Source organism: Mustela erminea, chromosome 1, assembly GCF_009829155.1.
Source record: "Mustela erminea isolate mMusErm1 chromosome 1, mMusErm1.Pri, whole genome shotgun sequence".
Taxonomy (NCBI): Eukaryota; Metazoa; Chordata; class Mammalia; order Carnivora; family Mustelidae; genus Mustela; species Mustela erminea.
In genome coordinates this window covers 62,500,293-62,516,756 of record NC_045614.1, presented here as the reverse complement: position 1 = coordinate 62,516,756, position 16,464 = coordinate 62,500,293, and the positions used below count along the sequence as shown (strand labels likewise).

At 54.2% G+C, this 16,464-nt stretch overlaps 1 protein-coding gene across 2 annotated transcripts in view; it reads right to left on the bottom strand.

The window, feature by feature from the left end:
• The window catches only part of SCN5A (sodium voltage-gated channel alpha subunit 5), a 94,740-nt gene extending 78,943 nt beyond the window's left edge, over positions 1-15,797 (bottom strand). The window contains exon 1 of one of the 2 annotated variants that reach the window (XM_032350129.1): positions 15,615-15,797. The gene's annotated coding sequence lies outside the window, so the exon portion shown is untranslated. Of the gene's footprint in view, positions 1-15,185; positions 15,209-15,614 lie in introns of those variants that run through there. The other variant, XM_032350212.1, reaches the window with a different exon arrangement.
• Between the last annotated feature and the right edge of the window lie 667 nt (positions 15,798-16,464).

Here is a 16,464-nt window from a genome sequence, read left to right as displayed (position 1 = left end):
CCTTGGCAAGGCTGGTCCTGAACAAATGAATGATGGAAGGAATGATGAAGAATGTGTAGGTGAGGGAAGGGTGTGGAAAGGTACCCAGTGCCGTCCCTCCTCTCAAGCTTGTCCCTTCTATAGGAAACCCTGGAGCCCTGTGGAAGGTGATCAGAGGTGTCCTGGGCCAATGCCCAGGCTTCTTTTCTGGGCAGAGGCAGCCCAGGCAGTGGGGCCAAAGGGTGGGAGGGGGGTACTCTGTCTATCTCCCCACAGCACCATGTGTCTGCAGGCAGAGGGTGCCCAGACTCTCCCTGGGGCATGGAGGTGCCAACATCTGGCACCTGAAGGACCACCTGTGTCTGCCGAATCAGACCCAGGCAAATGCCAGGGGGTTTGAAACAGCAGGGGCACAGCTTCAGAGCTGTCATCCAGATGTCAGCACCCCATGTACACAACTGCAGCAATGTCCTGCTGGAGGGCCCCCTGCCCAAATGCCCAGGGCGAGCATTCTTCCCAAGATAGGAAGATCCAATGGAGCATCTTGGGCTCTTCACACCTCTCCATGTGCTCCCCTCCTCCCAAATCCGAACAAATGAGGGCTGCCCCTGGTGCTGGCCGAACCAGAAAACAGGGACCACCCTCCACAGGGGTGTCCGAGAAGCACACGCACGGGACTCATGTCAGACTGCGAGAATGTGGGCCCCCGTGGCCTCAACCGATCTGGGACCTGGTGCGAACATGCTCTGCCTATGACATGGAGACCAAAGAATGTACTCCTGACTGTCCCAGCAAAACAGGATGTGGTAGGCACAGAAGCTCCGACCGGGATGCCACCGGGAAGGGGGAGGCAGTGTCGCTAATTACCACATCAAACCCAGGAATGGCCGGGCACCAGCTCAAGGGGGCAGGGCAGACACCTGTTGGAGATCTCTGCCAGGACAGAATCCCTTTCCGTCAACCAAAGGCAGGCTTTGCCTTGATCTCACTCCCATGAAATACGTCACCAATGACCCCGGCGATCTGCTGCACCAATCCTTGCACATAGCCGGCAAAGGTCCCAGGCTCCGGGCCCAGGATGGCTGGGAGGCAGGCACCTGGTCAGCTGACAGGTAAACGGTGAGCAAGCATAACACAGCCAGGCCTCCAAAGGGCACCTCTGGTCCCCAGGGAAGGGTGATGAGGCCGGTGTGAAGGGAGGTCAGAGGAGAGGTCCTAGGACCTAGCACTCTAAAAACCACTCCATCCTTCGGGATCTTGTTCCTCTGTTTCATTCAAGACAAGTTAAAGGAACACCTTTGATAATAATAGCAGGTGAGGGAGTAGGTTCCCCTGTTATAAAAGCGTGTCCCTATTCAGCTTCCATCTTTGAGTGAACAAGAAAGGTGTCTGTGACACTCATTGCTGAACGTGAATGGCGATTTTTTTTCCCTAAAGATTTTTATTTATTCATTTGAGAGAGAGAGAGAGACAGAGAGAGCACAAGCAAGGGGAGTGGCAGAGGGAGAAGAAGACTCCCCACCAAGCAGGAAGCCCTAGGCGATGTGGGGCTCCATCCCAGGACCTTGAGATCATGACCTGAGCCGAAGGCAGATGCCTGACCCACAGAGCCACCCAAGCGCCCCATGAATGGTGATTTTTTTCCTTTGCTGGTAAAAATGTGGGTCATGGTACACTTTCCTTTTTGTACTTTTCTTTAGTTCTTGAATTACTTAGGATGATCTTGTATTATTTCTATAAAAACAAGGGCCTTAGTCCTTACTGAGAAAAGAAAAAAAGAAAAAAAGCCAGCCAGGATGACAATGGCCCTTTCCAGGACAATCCTCTCCACCATCAGCAATCACTATTTAAGTAAATCAGGAAGCCTCCTCTTTGGCTTGGAATTTTTTCCTAAAAATAGTGTTCTCTGTCTCATTGTATCCATCTGTGTCCCATGCCTGCAAGGGTTCTGGGGACACGTGTATGCCCATGGACTTGCAGAGGTTCACCGGTATATACTGGGGAGTGTGTGTGTGTGTGTGTGTGTGTGTGTGTGTGTGTATGCATGTGTGTGTAAGGGAGAGACAGAGACAGAGAATGTGCGTGCACATACAAGCTCACACCTACGTAGCCGTCTGTTCCAGTAAAGGTGTTAAAAAATGTGTATTGAAATCAATTGATTCACGTAGATTGGCGCACATATTCTAAGTGTGCAGGTGGATGAATTTTCTCAAACTAAACACAGCTGGAAAGAGCACCCAGGTCAAGGAAAAAATTGTCCCCTGTCCCTCACACTTGGATTCCCCTCCAGTCACCAGCTACCTCCCTGGCCAAGGGAGACCACTCTCCTGACTGCTAATGGCAGAGTCAGCTTTCCTTGTCTGTGGAGTTTAGGGGTTCCTAAAAGCCTCTTGGACGGGTGGGAAAGATTTCAGCGTAGGAGGAAATGTTCCTTGTTCTTACTAACTTTTAAATGCAACTGAGCACTTCCCTCAATCACGAATACAGGCAGCAAAGTGATTGTGTTAACCGTGCTCATTCTCCTGTTCTGTGTCCAGTGCCCCCAGGATCTCAGATATCATGAACACTCATTGATACTCCACAATTAAAAGGCTTATCAGACCTGCTGCCAAATCTTATTATTTCACATGTTAATAAAGAAGCACTGACAATGGGGCCTAGATCTGAGGAACGTCTTGTTCCCCGTGGCCTCCAGTAGAGCACCTGAATCCTTGGGACTCTGTGGTTCCTGAAACCAGGTGAGGTTCCCAGCAACCGGGCAGCCTCAGGTTCCAAAGTAAACCAGTCAAGCGTGTCCTTTGTCTCTGGGCCTGCAGGCAGGACGGATCCTTTTTCTTCCTGTTCTCCCCCTGCCTGCACCTGGTTTTGGCCTTGCTCTTCCTTCAGCAGCTCAGGGCCCACGCCCTGCCTGAGGCCGAGACTGGCTGAGCCCTGGCTGCAAGGTTTCTAGTGATGCCCGAGTTGGGGGGCTGGGGTTGGAGGGCCCGAGGACATTCCAGGCTAAGACCCAGCCATCTCCTGCAGGCCTAGGAGGTCAGGCCCCCAGCAATCTGGGGAAAGAACACGTCTCAGTCTTACACAGATTCAATGTGTGGAGAGGCCTGGCCTGATTTGATTCTGAGACTCTTCCTCTAGAAGCAGCACCCCATGGCTCTCTTCCCTCGTCCAGGCTAGCTTCTTTGTCCCCATCAGTCCTGTAGATGCTCCCTGGGCTGGAACGTCTTCTTCCAGCTGACCACCCTGCCCAACCTGGTTGCTCCTGTTCTGTCGGCCTGACTCAAGCTCCAGGGGACCTCAACCCAATCCTGTCCCAAGTTTATCAGTTTCTGGTTACCGGGGGCTTCTCTGTCAAAGTTCTGCTGGCTCCTGAGCTCAGGGAAGCAATCTGTGAAGCTTCCTTTTCAATCTGATCCTTTCCTGTGACACTGGCTACAACCCCCCCACCCCCACCCCATCAAACATTACAGCCTCCAATCCCGATGCTACTGCCCAGGGGCAGACCTTGTCCCCCCAGCTGGGACAATGCTGACCTCATGGCCACTGGCCCCCTCTCTCTTTCCCTCCACTCTGCAGTTCCACCACTCCCTGGCCCAGCCCTTCCCAAACACAGCCCCTGCCCTGTGCGATGGCAGGGCCACCTCAGGCTCTCTTCACGACCCCCTTCTCTAGGACACCTTCTATGTTTGCCCACCCACGCTGATCTCCCTCCTCTGGGCATCCAGCCCTTGCCTGCTTCCTGGCCACAAAGGTTCCCTGATAGTCAGTCCCTGGGTTTGTTTGGGACCAAAGGGTATCACCTCTCAGGCAGTCTGATTTCACCAAATAGCCCAAAAACCTCTGAGTCGCTGGCTGTACACATGGGTATTACAAAAAGGTGGAGATGCCATGAGGGAGAGCAGTGACTGTCCGCACCAGACACCGGAGCCCTCTGGACCTGTCTCCGTGTTGTCTCTTCAGCTGGCCTTCCTGAAGGAAGACTTTCCTGAATGTACGGGGCACATAGCTGGGGCTCAATCTGTGGTGGTCACCTTGCCAGGTTGTGGAACACGAAAAGAGTGTAGCTGTGGATATGGTCCAGGGCCAGGGAGTGATGCTCCGGACTTCTCTGGCTTCAGCACTAAGATTCATGCATCCTGAGAGGCGATACCCTTTGGTCGGGAACAAACCAGAAAGGTTGGTCACCTGAGGGGTGAAGAGGGGCCTGACTCCAGCCTAGTCCCTCCTTGTGGAGTCTTCCTTCCCATTCCCCTCCCATATCCCAAGGCAGGCACGCTCTGGCATCCTGAGTCACCTCTAGCATTTTGGTCGCCTTGGAATCACAGCCTCTGGAACACAGCATGCAAAGAATATTCTTTGCTATGTAAATTTATGCAAGGCACTCAGTGGAAGTGGTTCCCAGGCTTCCTAGAAAATCTCTGCTGGCTTCCTTGGCTCCTCCCTCCCGCTCTGGAGACTCAGCTCACCTGTGCCCTTGCCCCATGGCCCTGCCTTCCACGGCTCCTCAGTCCTTCAGCAAGAGGTTCAGGGAGAGCATGTGGGTGCCCATGAGGCCAGGGCTCACTCCCCACAGGTGTCAGTGAGGGCAGGTGGAGTGAATTCATTTCTTCCTTGAGGAGAATGAGTTAAAACTAATTAACACCTCAACTCATAGACTCATTTTATTAATCGAATGATTCAGTAATCAGCACCCGCTGTGTACACGGTCTTACAAATGACTTCATAGAACACTTTTCTTCCCAAGGTAATGGATCCTAAATCAACAGGTGATGATGGGGAGATGAAGATGAGCCATCAGCAAAGAGACTCTGTGGCGGCTTGTGAGGACATTTCCACTCAGCCTTGCCAAGATGGGCCATGAGGAAACGCCCTGGGCCAGAGAACCCAAACCTGTGCCCGGTTCTGCTTCCGCCTTTGGCCTTCCCACGTCCTTCTCTGCAGGATATTCTGTTTCTAAATGGGATAGGGACATGATTCAATTGCCTGTGGGATCTGGTCCTGTCCACTTATTTCCACGTGTCCTTGGGCAAGTTAACTGATGTGTTTCTGCCTCAGTTTTCCCATCTGTAAAATGGGGGGTCATAATCGTACCTGCTACACAGGGCCGTTCTGAGGCTTAGATTATTAATACTTGTACAGGCTCAGCACACAGGAAGTATCTTAAGAATGCCAGTTGCTCTTATCATTGTGGTTGCTGTGGTCACTACTTTTTTCCTACTAGATCCAACTCAGAGGATCCCTCTTTGAAAGACCTGTCTTGCTGCCTCCTCTGCCTCCCACTCCCAGTCCTCCCTGCCTGGCTGGCCTTCCCTTTTCTGTGTTCTCAGCACACTTGCATCCCCATACCCACTTCACCACAGGATGCAGTTAACTGACTTCCTTTCACATCTCCCTCTCCCTTCGGCTGTGTCCTGAATTTTCGAACCACAGTCTGGCCCAGTAGAGGTGCCTCTAAAGGCCTGGTGAATGAATGAGTGAATGAATGAATGAATGAATGAATGCCAGATTAACCTTCCTATTGCCCAGCCTGTGAGCTTGGAGATGAACAACACAAAGCCCCCTTTTTCTGGGCCTTGTTTTTCTCAGCCACAAACTGGGTGGGCCAATCCAGCAAGGTTGTAGGCTCATGATGTGTCTGGGACTGCCGGAAGTGCTGCTGTGATCACCTTATTTCATTCTTGCAACAATTCTAGGGAGAGGGTAGGTTAGTATCTGTTTTACACAAAGGGAAATCTGATGCTTCGAGGTTAAGTAAGCAGGCCCCAGTCTGTCTGGTGAAAGCCAGGTCTCACCAAGGCACTTACATTCCCTCCTACTTCTGCTGGCACAGAGGGCTGGGAGGAAGGGGTAAGTTACGTCAATCTGCGACAGGGGCGGGGCATGTCTGTGAACCGCCCTCCCACCTACAAAATGAGGAGTCCAGCCAAGGCTGGTCCTTCCTCCCTCTCAGCAGCCTGGCTGGCCGACCTGCCTGTGCCCACGCGTGGGCGGCTGCTCCCAGGGAGACCTGGCCGATTTCTGCCAATGGCCAGGGACTCAGCAGTTTCCCCGCTGGAAATGATTCCCCAGCAGTTTTTATCTCCAGCTCTGGCCCTGTTGAACGGCCCTGTCCAAAAGGGTAGCCACCCAGCCCACATGGCTACTGACCACTTGGAATGTGGCTATCCCAGTGGCCATCCAGAGTGGTACAGTCCCCACAAATTTCATTATTAACTTTTAAACACTGATTACAATTTATGCTGGTTAACATTTTGGATGTATGGGGTTAAATGAAATGACAGAATTAATCTCACTTGTTTTTTTTTTTTTTTTTTGAAATGTGGCTACTAGAAAATTTTAAGTTGCATATGTGACTCTCATGGGTAGTTCATGTTCCCTCTCTACCAGATGGCATTCCCTCCCTGCTGTTGGGCCCTAAACACTTACAGTTCCACTGCCTTTGGGCTGGGCCTCAGCCTAGCCCTGGGGGTGGGGGAGGGGAGAGAAGCAGAGGGGGAGGACGGGTCGGGGATGGGTTGAAGGAGAGTTGTCTTCAGCAGCCCAGAAAGTGGCCACCCGGTTTGGGGCAGTGGCTTGTGGGTGGTTGTACTGACTGGAGCCACAGGTGGGGATGGGGGTGGGGGAGAGGGGGAAGTGGGAGGGGTCAACGGCATCCCTCCAGCCCAGGCAATTATCTGCACAGTCCTGGCTCTCCCAGGGTAACGGCTTGGACAAAGGCTCAGTGGGGGTGCCAGCTGGTTCTCGTGGCCTGTGCATTCAGGTCCTTGCTCCCAGATCAAAGGCACATTGGCACGTCCTTGTGCAGGGCCTCAGCGAACCGGCTCCCTGCAGGCTCCGCTCCTCTGAGGCTGCATAGACATTAACTCTGTCTAGCCCAGAGCCCGAGCTTTGGGGGAGGATGATCCCCAGGGGGCTTTCCTTCTCCAGTCCCGATCCCAGCCCCCAGCAATCTGGGGAAGTCCTGCAGAATCCCCACCCCCATCCCTTCTGGAGGCGAACACGCCCACCCCAGAAGCTGGGGATGCCCTCATTTACATACATTTGCATCTCATTTATTCCAACACTCTGGCTGAAGCCGAGGCTAATTCAGTTGACAAGAAAACCCCACCCGTTTGCTCTGCTTAAGTGATTCCCCAGGAAGAATAAAAAGGGGTCCCTGGGACCAGACCTCTCCTTCTGGAGTGGGAGCTGAGGGGAGAGCTGGAATGGGGTGGGGGCACCTTTGGCTTGAGCCCTGGATTCAGCCAGAGTTCCTGTTTTTTCAAACTCCACCTTCCCCACAGTAAGGATAGGGCCCTTTGGGAGCCTGGAAAGGGCTTGCTCGTCTCAAGTTCCCTGGTATTGCTGGTGCCAGGTCAGGGGAACTACACACACAGCCTAGGTCATTCAGGGCCCCCTGCACAGGGCGCCTGGCATCCGCTTCCTTCCAGGCCTGAGTCTGTCTTGTAAGCCCAATTATTTCTCCATGCACAGGGGTCTGGAATGTTATGTCAGGCACTGAGATGTTACTCACAGCCCAGAGCTGCCTAGGGGTCCAGGGGCTCCAGGGTGGGGGCTTGGAGGATCCACTATGTGACCAAAAGAACTCAGAAGTCAGACAGCTGGCTCGGTCAACCAGGGCACTGCTGGCCCAGACCGTGTATCGTCTATAGCTACACACCACACACAACTGGGCCAGAAAGGTGGCCCAGGAAGCACCCGACCAGCACACAGGTGCCTGCGAGATGGCTGGAAATCAGCATCCTAAGTCTCTAGCCTCGTTTCTTCCAACTCATTTTTCTCAACACCTGGGCTAAAAAAAAAAAATGGTTTCACAGGGGAACTGTACACTGAGGTCATGGCAACCAAAGCATTTATGGAGTACCTACTGTGTGCATTAGGGAGACAGGAGTGCCCTAGGGAAGCCTGGGGGCGCTTAGGGTCCCTTAACCCCCAGAGAAAGGTAAGCCAATCCATCCACACACAAGATCTATGCCACAAAATTGTCTATGAGACAGAATGGGCACATCTATCTATATGAAAATGCACTGATTTTCAGTGTATAGTTGAATGAGTTTTAACAAATGTATACATTCGTGTAACTACCACCTCAGTTAAGCTAGTGAACATTCCCACCGCCCCAGAAAGTTCCCTAGTGTCCCCTTCTGGTCAGCTTTTCTGATTTCCATCATCATAGATGAGTCTGACCTGTTCTAGAACTTCGCATATATAGAAGCACACTGTATGGGCTGTTTGCATCAAATGTTCCTGCTTGACATAATGCTTCTGAGGCTTTTACACCGCATTTGCCGGGGACGGCCATCTGACTTCCCTTTGCAATGCACTGTGACCACACGGGACCCAGCTGGGGACAAGTCCTTCACCGGATCATAAAAGGCGAGGACTGGGAGGGACCCGAAGTCCAGCTTTCTCTGGGGACAGCCGCCCCCGGGGGATCCTTAGGGAATATTTTTCTCTCCTTCCCTCAGACATTTCCTGAAACAGAAACTCAGCAATTATACATCTAACTGGCACCCAGCTCAGCAAGTGAGTGGGGGCTTTCCCTGGGTTTCCACTTTTGTTAGCAACTAGCTGTCGCTTTATTTAACTGGCAGTCTGTGCCTCATCCAACCACCACGGTGGTGGAGGTGGCGGCGGCGGGGTTGGCGCTGCAAATGGCTGGCCCCCGTCCTGCGCCTTCTTTTCCCTCAAGTCCGGCTGTGGCGGGCCCCCTCTGCCTGCCTGCACCCGCACGCGCAGCTGGGTGTCCTCTGGCTGGGGGAGGGGGAACAGACTCAGGGGCTGGGATTCTTCCCAGGGGTGGGCCCCAAGGCAGGCAGCAGTGCTGGGCAGCAGGAACAGGCACTTTGGCTCAGAGGGGACCTTTGTACCCCTTCCCTGCTACTGGCCCAGATCGATGAGGCTGGGGCTTTGATGGCCACACAGCAAGTATTGATGGGGCTGGGCTGATCCCTCCCATGGTCTGATGTTCCCCTGCATCTTAGATGACCCAGCCAGGCCAGCTGGAGGGACGGCTAATGAAACCTGAGGACTGAAATCAGCAGCTCCAGGCAAACCTCTCCCTGCCCTCCATCCCTTTGAACACTGCCTCTGGAGCCAGGCCCTTCCTTTGCCCAGGACTTCGAGGAATCAATACCCGCCAGAAAGGCATTTACCACCCTCTTGATGCCAGGAAGAGCCTTTCTACTGCTCAAAATCCATTCCCAGAAAGCACGGGGACTGCCTGGGCACAGTGGTCAGGAGGTGGGGGCCTGGGCACCGCGGGTCCCGGGCTTCGCACCACCCGCGTGCCCGAGTGACCTTGAGCCTAGAGGCTGACCAGCGCTGGTCCCCGGCCTCCAGGGCTGTAAGGAGGGGAGCACACACCCTGGGGATGACAACGGAGGGATCTCCAAGTGGGTGAGGGACCTTCCCGCGCCCACACAGCTGCCACGAGAGCGGCTCCGTCCTTTCGCTTGCTTAACACACTTGTGGGGGCGCGACTTCCCACTGCCTCCCTGGAGATTCAGTCAGAAGAAGAAACTGAAGAAGAGAAAGAAAGAACTGAACTCCAGCCGCTGAGCATAAATGCTCTCTTCCCACAACAGGCCCGCGCACACAGTCTGATCCCTTTCCCCTTTCCCAATTCTGGGCATCTGCCACAGCTGGGCTCTAATCCCACCTCCTCCAGGTACCCTCCCCTGGCATCTCTGGGCTACAGGGACCTCCGCTGGTGTGTGTGTGTGTGTGTGTGTGCATGCACGCAAGCATACTGAGTTCCCAACTCCTGCCATCCATCTCCTCTGTCCTGAGCAGCCTTCGCTCTGGCCCCAGGGGTAAACCTACTAGGCCCCAAGGGTCTTTGGTTCCTTTTCTGCCTAACCAGAGTAGTAAACAGAGTGAAGAATGGACAAAGAGAGTCACAGAACTGTCCCACTGGACCCCAGTTTCAATAACCACTAAAGTTTCTGCGGGGCTTGGGGCACGCCAGAACCTTGTCCAGGAAATGAAGTTGGAGGTAGGAAAGCTGTGGGTACCCGGCTCCCCGGCCCATGGCTGTGACTCTTTGGGAACGGGATGAGGGTGATCTGGCAGGGGAGGTGACACAGGTTTCAAAGAGCCCACGAGTCACATGGTGCCAAAGCTGTGCCAGCTATGGCACTTGCCCCGGAAAAGTCTACTCCTGGACTCCCTCTCCCATTTGAGGGTCCCTGGCCCCAATAATTGATGTGGGGTCTCTATAAATAGCACCCATTCCATATTGATCATCTTAAAAAGACACGGAATGTTCTAGGCCCACGGAGAGAAGAGTTATGTCTAAAAATAGTTTCATCCCCAGGAACCACTGCCAGCCCCAGGCTGTCATATAAGCTGTGCATAACAAAGGGGCAGTCTGAAGGAGGCAGATGACAGAAAGGGTGGCAGTTGGAAACTGAGGCATGAAACCTCTCCATCTCCACCTCATTTTCTCTGCTCTGGTCACAGAAGCCAACCATGCCTCAGGAGCTTTTCTCTGCCGCAGGGCCTTTGCACCTGCAGTTCCCTCTTTCTAAGACATTCTTTCTCCAGATTTCCTCTGGATAGGTTTTCCCTTTTTGTTTGTTTGTTTGTTTTGTTTTGTTGTTGTTTGTTTGTTTTAGATTTATCTGAGAGAGAGAGAGACCCCACGAATGGGCAGCAGCACAGAAGGAGAGAATCTCAAGCAGATTCACCACCTAGTGTAGAGCCAGGCTTGATCTCATGACCCATGAGATTATGATGGGAAATCATGAGTCACCCACTTAACCAACTTAGCCACCCAGCATCCCTGCTTCTTTCTTGTTATTTAGGTCTCAGTTCAATCTCTTCCTTCAAGAGGTCTTTCCTGACCAGCCAGTCTAGGATCACTCCTGTCTGTCCACCACATCATCCTGTTTTACTTCCTTCATAGCCCTGGTCATGATCTAAAATTACCTTCAGTATCTATTTGCTTAGTGGTATCTGGTCTGTCTTTCCCCTATAGTATGTGAACTTCATGAGAGCAGTTACTGAATCTGAGTTGTATACCTTCTAGAATCTTCTGTGGCACCGAGTAGACGTTGAATGTCTTATCTGGGCCCTCCCCCACCACCCCAAGCTGAACTCTGCCTCAGACCAACCCTTCAGGTCAGCCTGGGGAGGCAGAAGGCAGTGGGAATCCAGTCCTGGCTTACTCTGTAGCCCCCCCATGCCTGGTCTACTCTCTGCAGCATCCAGTCTCTGTCCACAGCCTGTCCCCTGGCTTCATCCCTTCTCTCTCTGCCTCCTTCATAGAGTTTGCCACAAGATTTCCACCCTATCCCTCTACTCCTGGTTATCTGCTCTTGAGGACCTCAATGTGTCTCCAAACACTGCTTTCTGGAACACTTCTCATCTCAGAGCAAGATCTCCCTCCCCTTCCTGTCCCCCACCCCCAGGAGGAATCACAGTTCCTGCCATCAAAATCCCCCTCTGAGGCACAACTTCAACTCAGACCGCTGGCCCCTCACTGTCAGGAAAAGTATTTGACCTATAAGTACCGCCCGTGGGTGCACTGCATGGACACACATGCCTAGAGTCCACTCTGGGCTCTCCCTACATACCCCCTTGACTCCACCCCTGGCCAGCTCCCTTCTATCTCCTTTCTCCCTCTTAAACCATCAAACTCTTGCAAAGAGCTGTCTACACGTGCTGTCTCTACGTCCTCACCTCCTGCTCACTTCTGAACCCACTCCAAACTGGCTCCTATTCTCACCAATTCATTCACTCATTCATTCATTCATTCATTCATTCATTCATTCATTCATTCATTCAACAACTAACCATCTGTGTTGGGCACCACATTCTGTAGGTGTTAAGGAAGTTTCTGGTGCTCACTGTCACCAGCATCCACACTGTTCCTCAATCTAACGGACACTCCTTTTAAAAGTAGGCATTCTTCTTGATCTATGCCTGAACTTCTCAGAACCATCTTCTTTACAATCAGCAGAAAGAAAAGAAACAGAAGACTCCCCTTCCTCTGGGACATGCTCTCTCCTTGCTTTCTGTGACACCTCCCACTCCTGGCTTGCCTCCCACCTCTCCGACTGCTCCTTCTCAGCCTCCTTTGCAGACTTCTCCGGCCTCAATTGTTAGAGTGCCTCAGGGCTCTGGACCATAGCTGTTCTCTTGCACTCTCTCCTCCACATCAGGCTCACCTGGGTGCTTTGAAAATTTCTGATGCCCAGGCCTCACCCTGGAGTCAAATGAATTAGAACCTTGAGGGGAGGGAGTGGAGCCTGGGCATAGATTTTTTTGTTTTGTTTTGTTTTTCAATTTTTATTTTATTTTATTTTTTAAAGATTTTATTTATTTATTTGACAGAGAGACAGATCACAAGTAGGCAGAGAGGCAGGCAGAGAGAGAGGGGGAAGCAGGCTCCCCACTGAGCAGAGAGCCCGATGCGAGGCTCGATCCCAGGACCCTGAGATCATGGCCTGAGCCGAAGGCAGAGGCTTTATTCCACTGAGCCACCTAGGCGCCCCATGTTTTTCAATTTTTAAAAGCTGTCCAAGTGATGCTAATGTGGCCAGGCTTGAGGACCACTGGTCTGCAATCTTGCTGGACAATCTAGTTCACTGCCATGACTCCCGTGGCCAGCATCTGCAGATGATTCCTAGTTTCCACCTCCAGCCCCGGTCTCCTGCCAAACACTGGACCCTCCCCTCCAACTGACCACTGCATGTTTGGATCTGTCTCTGGAAGTACTAACGGTTCCACTCAGTACTCCGGAATATGTGTCACTTCTCCTTTGTTCTTTATCAAACTTACCAACCTAAACTTCACTCTTGCAGTGTGGTGGGGGTGATGGTGGGGAATCTCATTTAATGAGAAATCAAAGTCAGGGAGGGAAGAAGCGGCGCGTCTCTGAACAGAGAAGAAAGCTGGGATGCCACAGGTTCCACTACCTGTGGTGACCTGACTCTTCTTTTCCTTCAACCGAAGGACTTCTGATGGCACTCCTGATCTGTATGGGCAGACCTGACACATCGGCTCAAACCCAAGGCCTGCTACTTAGTAGATGTGTGACAGTGAGCGAGTTAGTTCACCTTGTTGGGCCTTCAGTTTCGCCACCTGCAGTATTGTCATCAGTAAGGTCCCACCCCCCGGGCTGATGTAAGGAATCCTGAGATGAGCCTTATAAAGTGATTAGTGCCGTGCCTGGCTGACAGAAAGCACTCAGTGAATGTTAGCTATTTTTAGTACCATTACTGAGGATAAATTCCCAATTCCTGAGTATAGAGCTCACAAGGGCCCCCGTGACTGTGACCTTGGCTTTAGCTTCTGCTCTTCCCTCCCTCGCACCATGAGACCCAACGGGTCACTGAACTAACAAGGGTGTTTTTCACAAATCTGCATGGCTCATGCAGGTCCTGATGGCTAGACTGCAACTTCTCCATCTCGAAAACTCCTATTCATCCTTCAAAACCCATGAGGAAGGTTATTTTTGTTAGAGAGATACTCTTAACTCCTCTGGCCAAAAGTAATCATTCCTCTTTCAGGGGGGTAATGGGGTCACACTTCTGATAGTGATACCCTTCCAATAACTTTCCCAAAAGTCAGTGGGAACTAGCCTCCTGTGAACAGAACAAAGACTGCCATTGACCACTGCTCCAGGATGTTTGCGCGACTCCCTTCTGGAATGGCTTGGGCACTAGCCTCTTCTTCTCCACAACTCCCAGCTGTCTCTGGTGCTTCCCACCACTCCTGTGAGCTTGGTCTTCATGCTGAGTGAGTCAATCCTGGAACTTTTCCAGAAGAGCTTTGATCACCAACCAGGGATGGGCCAAGCACCGCAGAGGCGCAGCAGCTGCCCAGGCCACACAGGGCTGAATGCTTTTTGCCAGCACCCCAGAGCCTGTTTCCTTTCTGCTCAGATCCTCTTTGGTCAGTCCTAGCTCATTTTTGTCCCTAGGAAGTAGTTCTCAAGGAATCTTCATCCTGAGTGGTGCACCAAATCTACTGACTCTCTCTAGATGACCTTGGATAAGTCCTTGACCCACTCTCGGCCTCGGTTTTCTCCTGTCCAATGTGGCACTAATGACAGAATTCGATTAAAAGTTCAGTGGGTCTCATTTCAGCACAAGGTGGGACATTCTAGCATCAAATCTGTGTTCCACGGTCTGGCTGTCCCCTGACTCTCCCCTCCTGATACTCCTGTGACAGCAGCATGGTATGAGCTATCATCCTGTGCCACCCTCCTTCCGCCTTCCAGCTCCATTACCACCCACTCACGTGCACCTGCCCGATTCCAGCTGGGAGGAGTTGAGGGTGAGGAGATGGAGTTGAGGACAACCACAAGGGCCTGGGCTCCCAGTGGCCTGGGCCTCTGCTACTCTGAGTCCCTCTAGATCATGAGGGGCTTGGTGGGAATCTGCGAGAAGGCTGAGGTGCTGCCGCATGGTGGGGGTCATGTGGTGTGTCTGTCTCCACCCCGCTGTTCAGGCTCACTGAGGAAGGTGACTAGGGTCTCAGTGGGAGGGGGGACGAAATGCCAGCCAAAAAGCCTAAGAGGCGGCTCACCCTGCCCTCCTAGGACTGGTCTCAGTGCTCTAAGGAGAGAAGATTGACTCCTGCCCCAACGTCAGCCATGGCTTCCTGGCTGATTCATCTGTACCCTGGCCTCCAACAGGTGTTTGCAAGGCAGGCCTATGGCCAGGGCCTCGTCCCCAGCATTTCCCCCATTACGGCTCTCTGCACCTCCAGCCTCCACAAGGCTAGGTACAACCGTTCCTCCCGTTCCTTCCCGTGCCACCAAACACGATCAAATAACACAGAGGATGAAAGCCACCTCCCTCCCGTCAAGGCGAGTGGATCTACCCGGGTAAAAGCGAGAGCAAGCAGGGCAGAGAACTCTCTCCAATCCCAGCGCACAGAGATCTCCCTTGCTGAGAGCATAAGGAGGTCTCTCCTTCTTCAAGGCGCTCAGAGACCAGATGCGGCCCTGTTAGGGCGTCAAAGGGCACAGAGATCTCTTCCGGCTCGAAGCTCGCAGAGATAGGACACGTATTTAGATCTCTGCTCCCTCAGGGCGCAGAGATCTTTCCCAGGTCGGGACAGGCAAGCGATCCGGTCCCAAAGAAGACACCCCTAGAGGACCGCTCAGTGGGGCCCAGAAAAAGGGGGTGATTGGCTCCCTCCCCCATTCCCAGCCCTGCTCGGTCGGCTCCCCGGCTTTCTGGAACCACACTCACTGCGCGCCTAGTCGCCGCTCTGACCTTGGGGTCTCCGGCCTCGGGAATCCGGGTCCCAATCCCAGACCCTCCCCGAGCCTGCGCCAGGGTCGGCCGGGAAGCCGGGGCCGCAGCTCCTCCTCCCCGGGCCCTCGACAGCGCACCGGGAAACCCGGAAGGAAAGGAATGGGGAGGGGGCGCACGGCGATTACAGACGCCCCCCCACACCCCCGGGGGAATCCCTTCCAGCCCGGAGGATCTGCACCCTTTCTTCTCTCCCTCCCGCCTCGGGGGCAGCGATGGGGGAGGGAACTGCCGGGCGCACCCGGGGCAGGGGATGGGGTGGATAGGGGCCGAAGGCTCCTACCCTCGGGGAGGAAAGTTGGGCGGCGGCAGGCGGAGGGGGCTCCGGCCCGGCCGGTGCTCCCAGGCGCGGGGGCGCTCGCTCACCTGCTGGTCCCCCGGCCCTGGCCCCGGGATGGGCGGCTGAGGTTCCGCGCGGACTCGGCTCAGAGCGGGGCTCGGGGCACTGGGCGCAGGCTCAGCGGCCCCGGGGGCGCGATCCGCGCATCCTACGGGCGCCGCCGCCGTCTCGGCTCCGCCGCTCCGCTCGGGCTCCGGGGCTCGGCGGGCGGCGCGGGCTCGGGCTGGGGGCGGGGTCGGGGGCGGGCCCCGCCTGGGCTCGGCCTGGGGCTTGGGGCCCCCGGCTGGCTCCGCCCCAGAGCGACGCGCCCCGGACTCCGCACGTGGCGCTCCGCCCGCTCAGAGGGTGAAGCCCTGGGCACCCGCCGGGGCGCACACCCCCACGCTGACCCGGGGGCGCCCCGCCAAAGACAGCCGCCCACGCGGGCACAGACAGACACACGCAGACGCGGGCACACGCTGGGGTACACACTCACCGACCCAGGGTCGCTTCGCCACAGATAGCCACCCACGCGGACACGGACAGGCACGCATCCCGGCACACACGGGAGAATACACGCAGGCATCCTCCCTGACCTGGGGACCCTACATTGGGGAACCAGCCCCCTGGACACGGACAGACCCTGATGCGGGCTCACACAGACACCTATGCTGACATTCCCTGAGGCTGACAGACACACTCGACACACGCACACCTGCGCTGACACACAGACACCCACACGGACATAGGCAGACACATCATTGACACACACACTGAGGCAGACACACTCTGACAAACTCCTTGATACATGACTCAGAGACTCGTATCCCCTGACACAGAGGCACACACTTACATGGGACCACATTCTGCTGGAGAAACACGGATAGTACACAATTC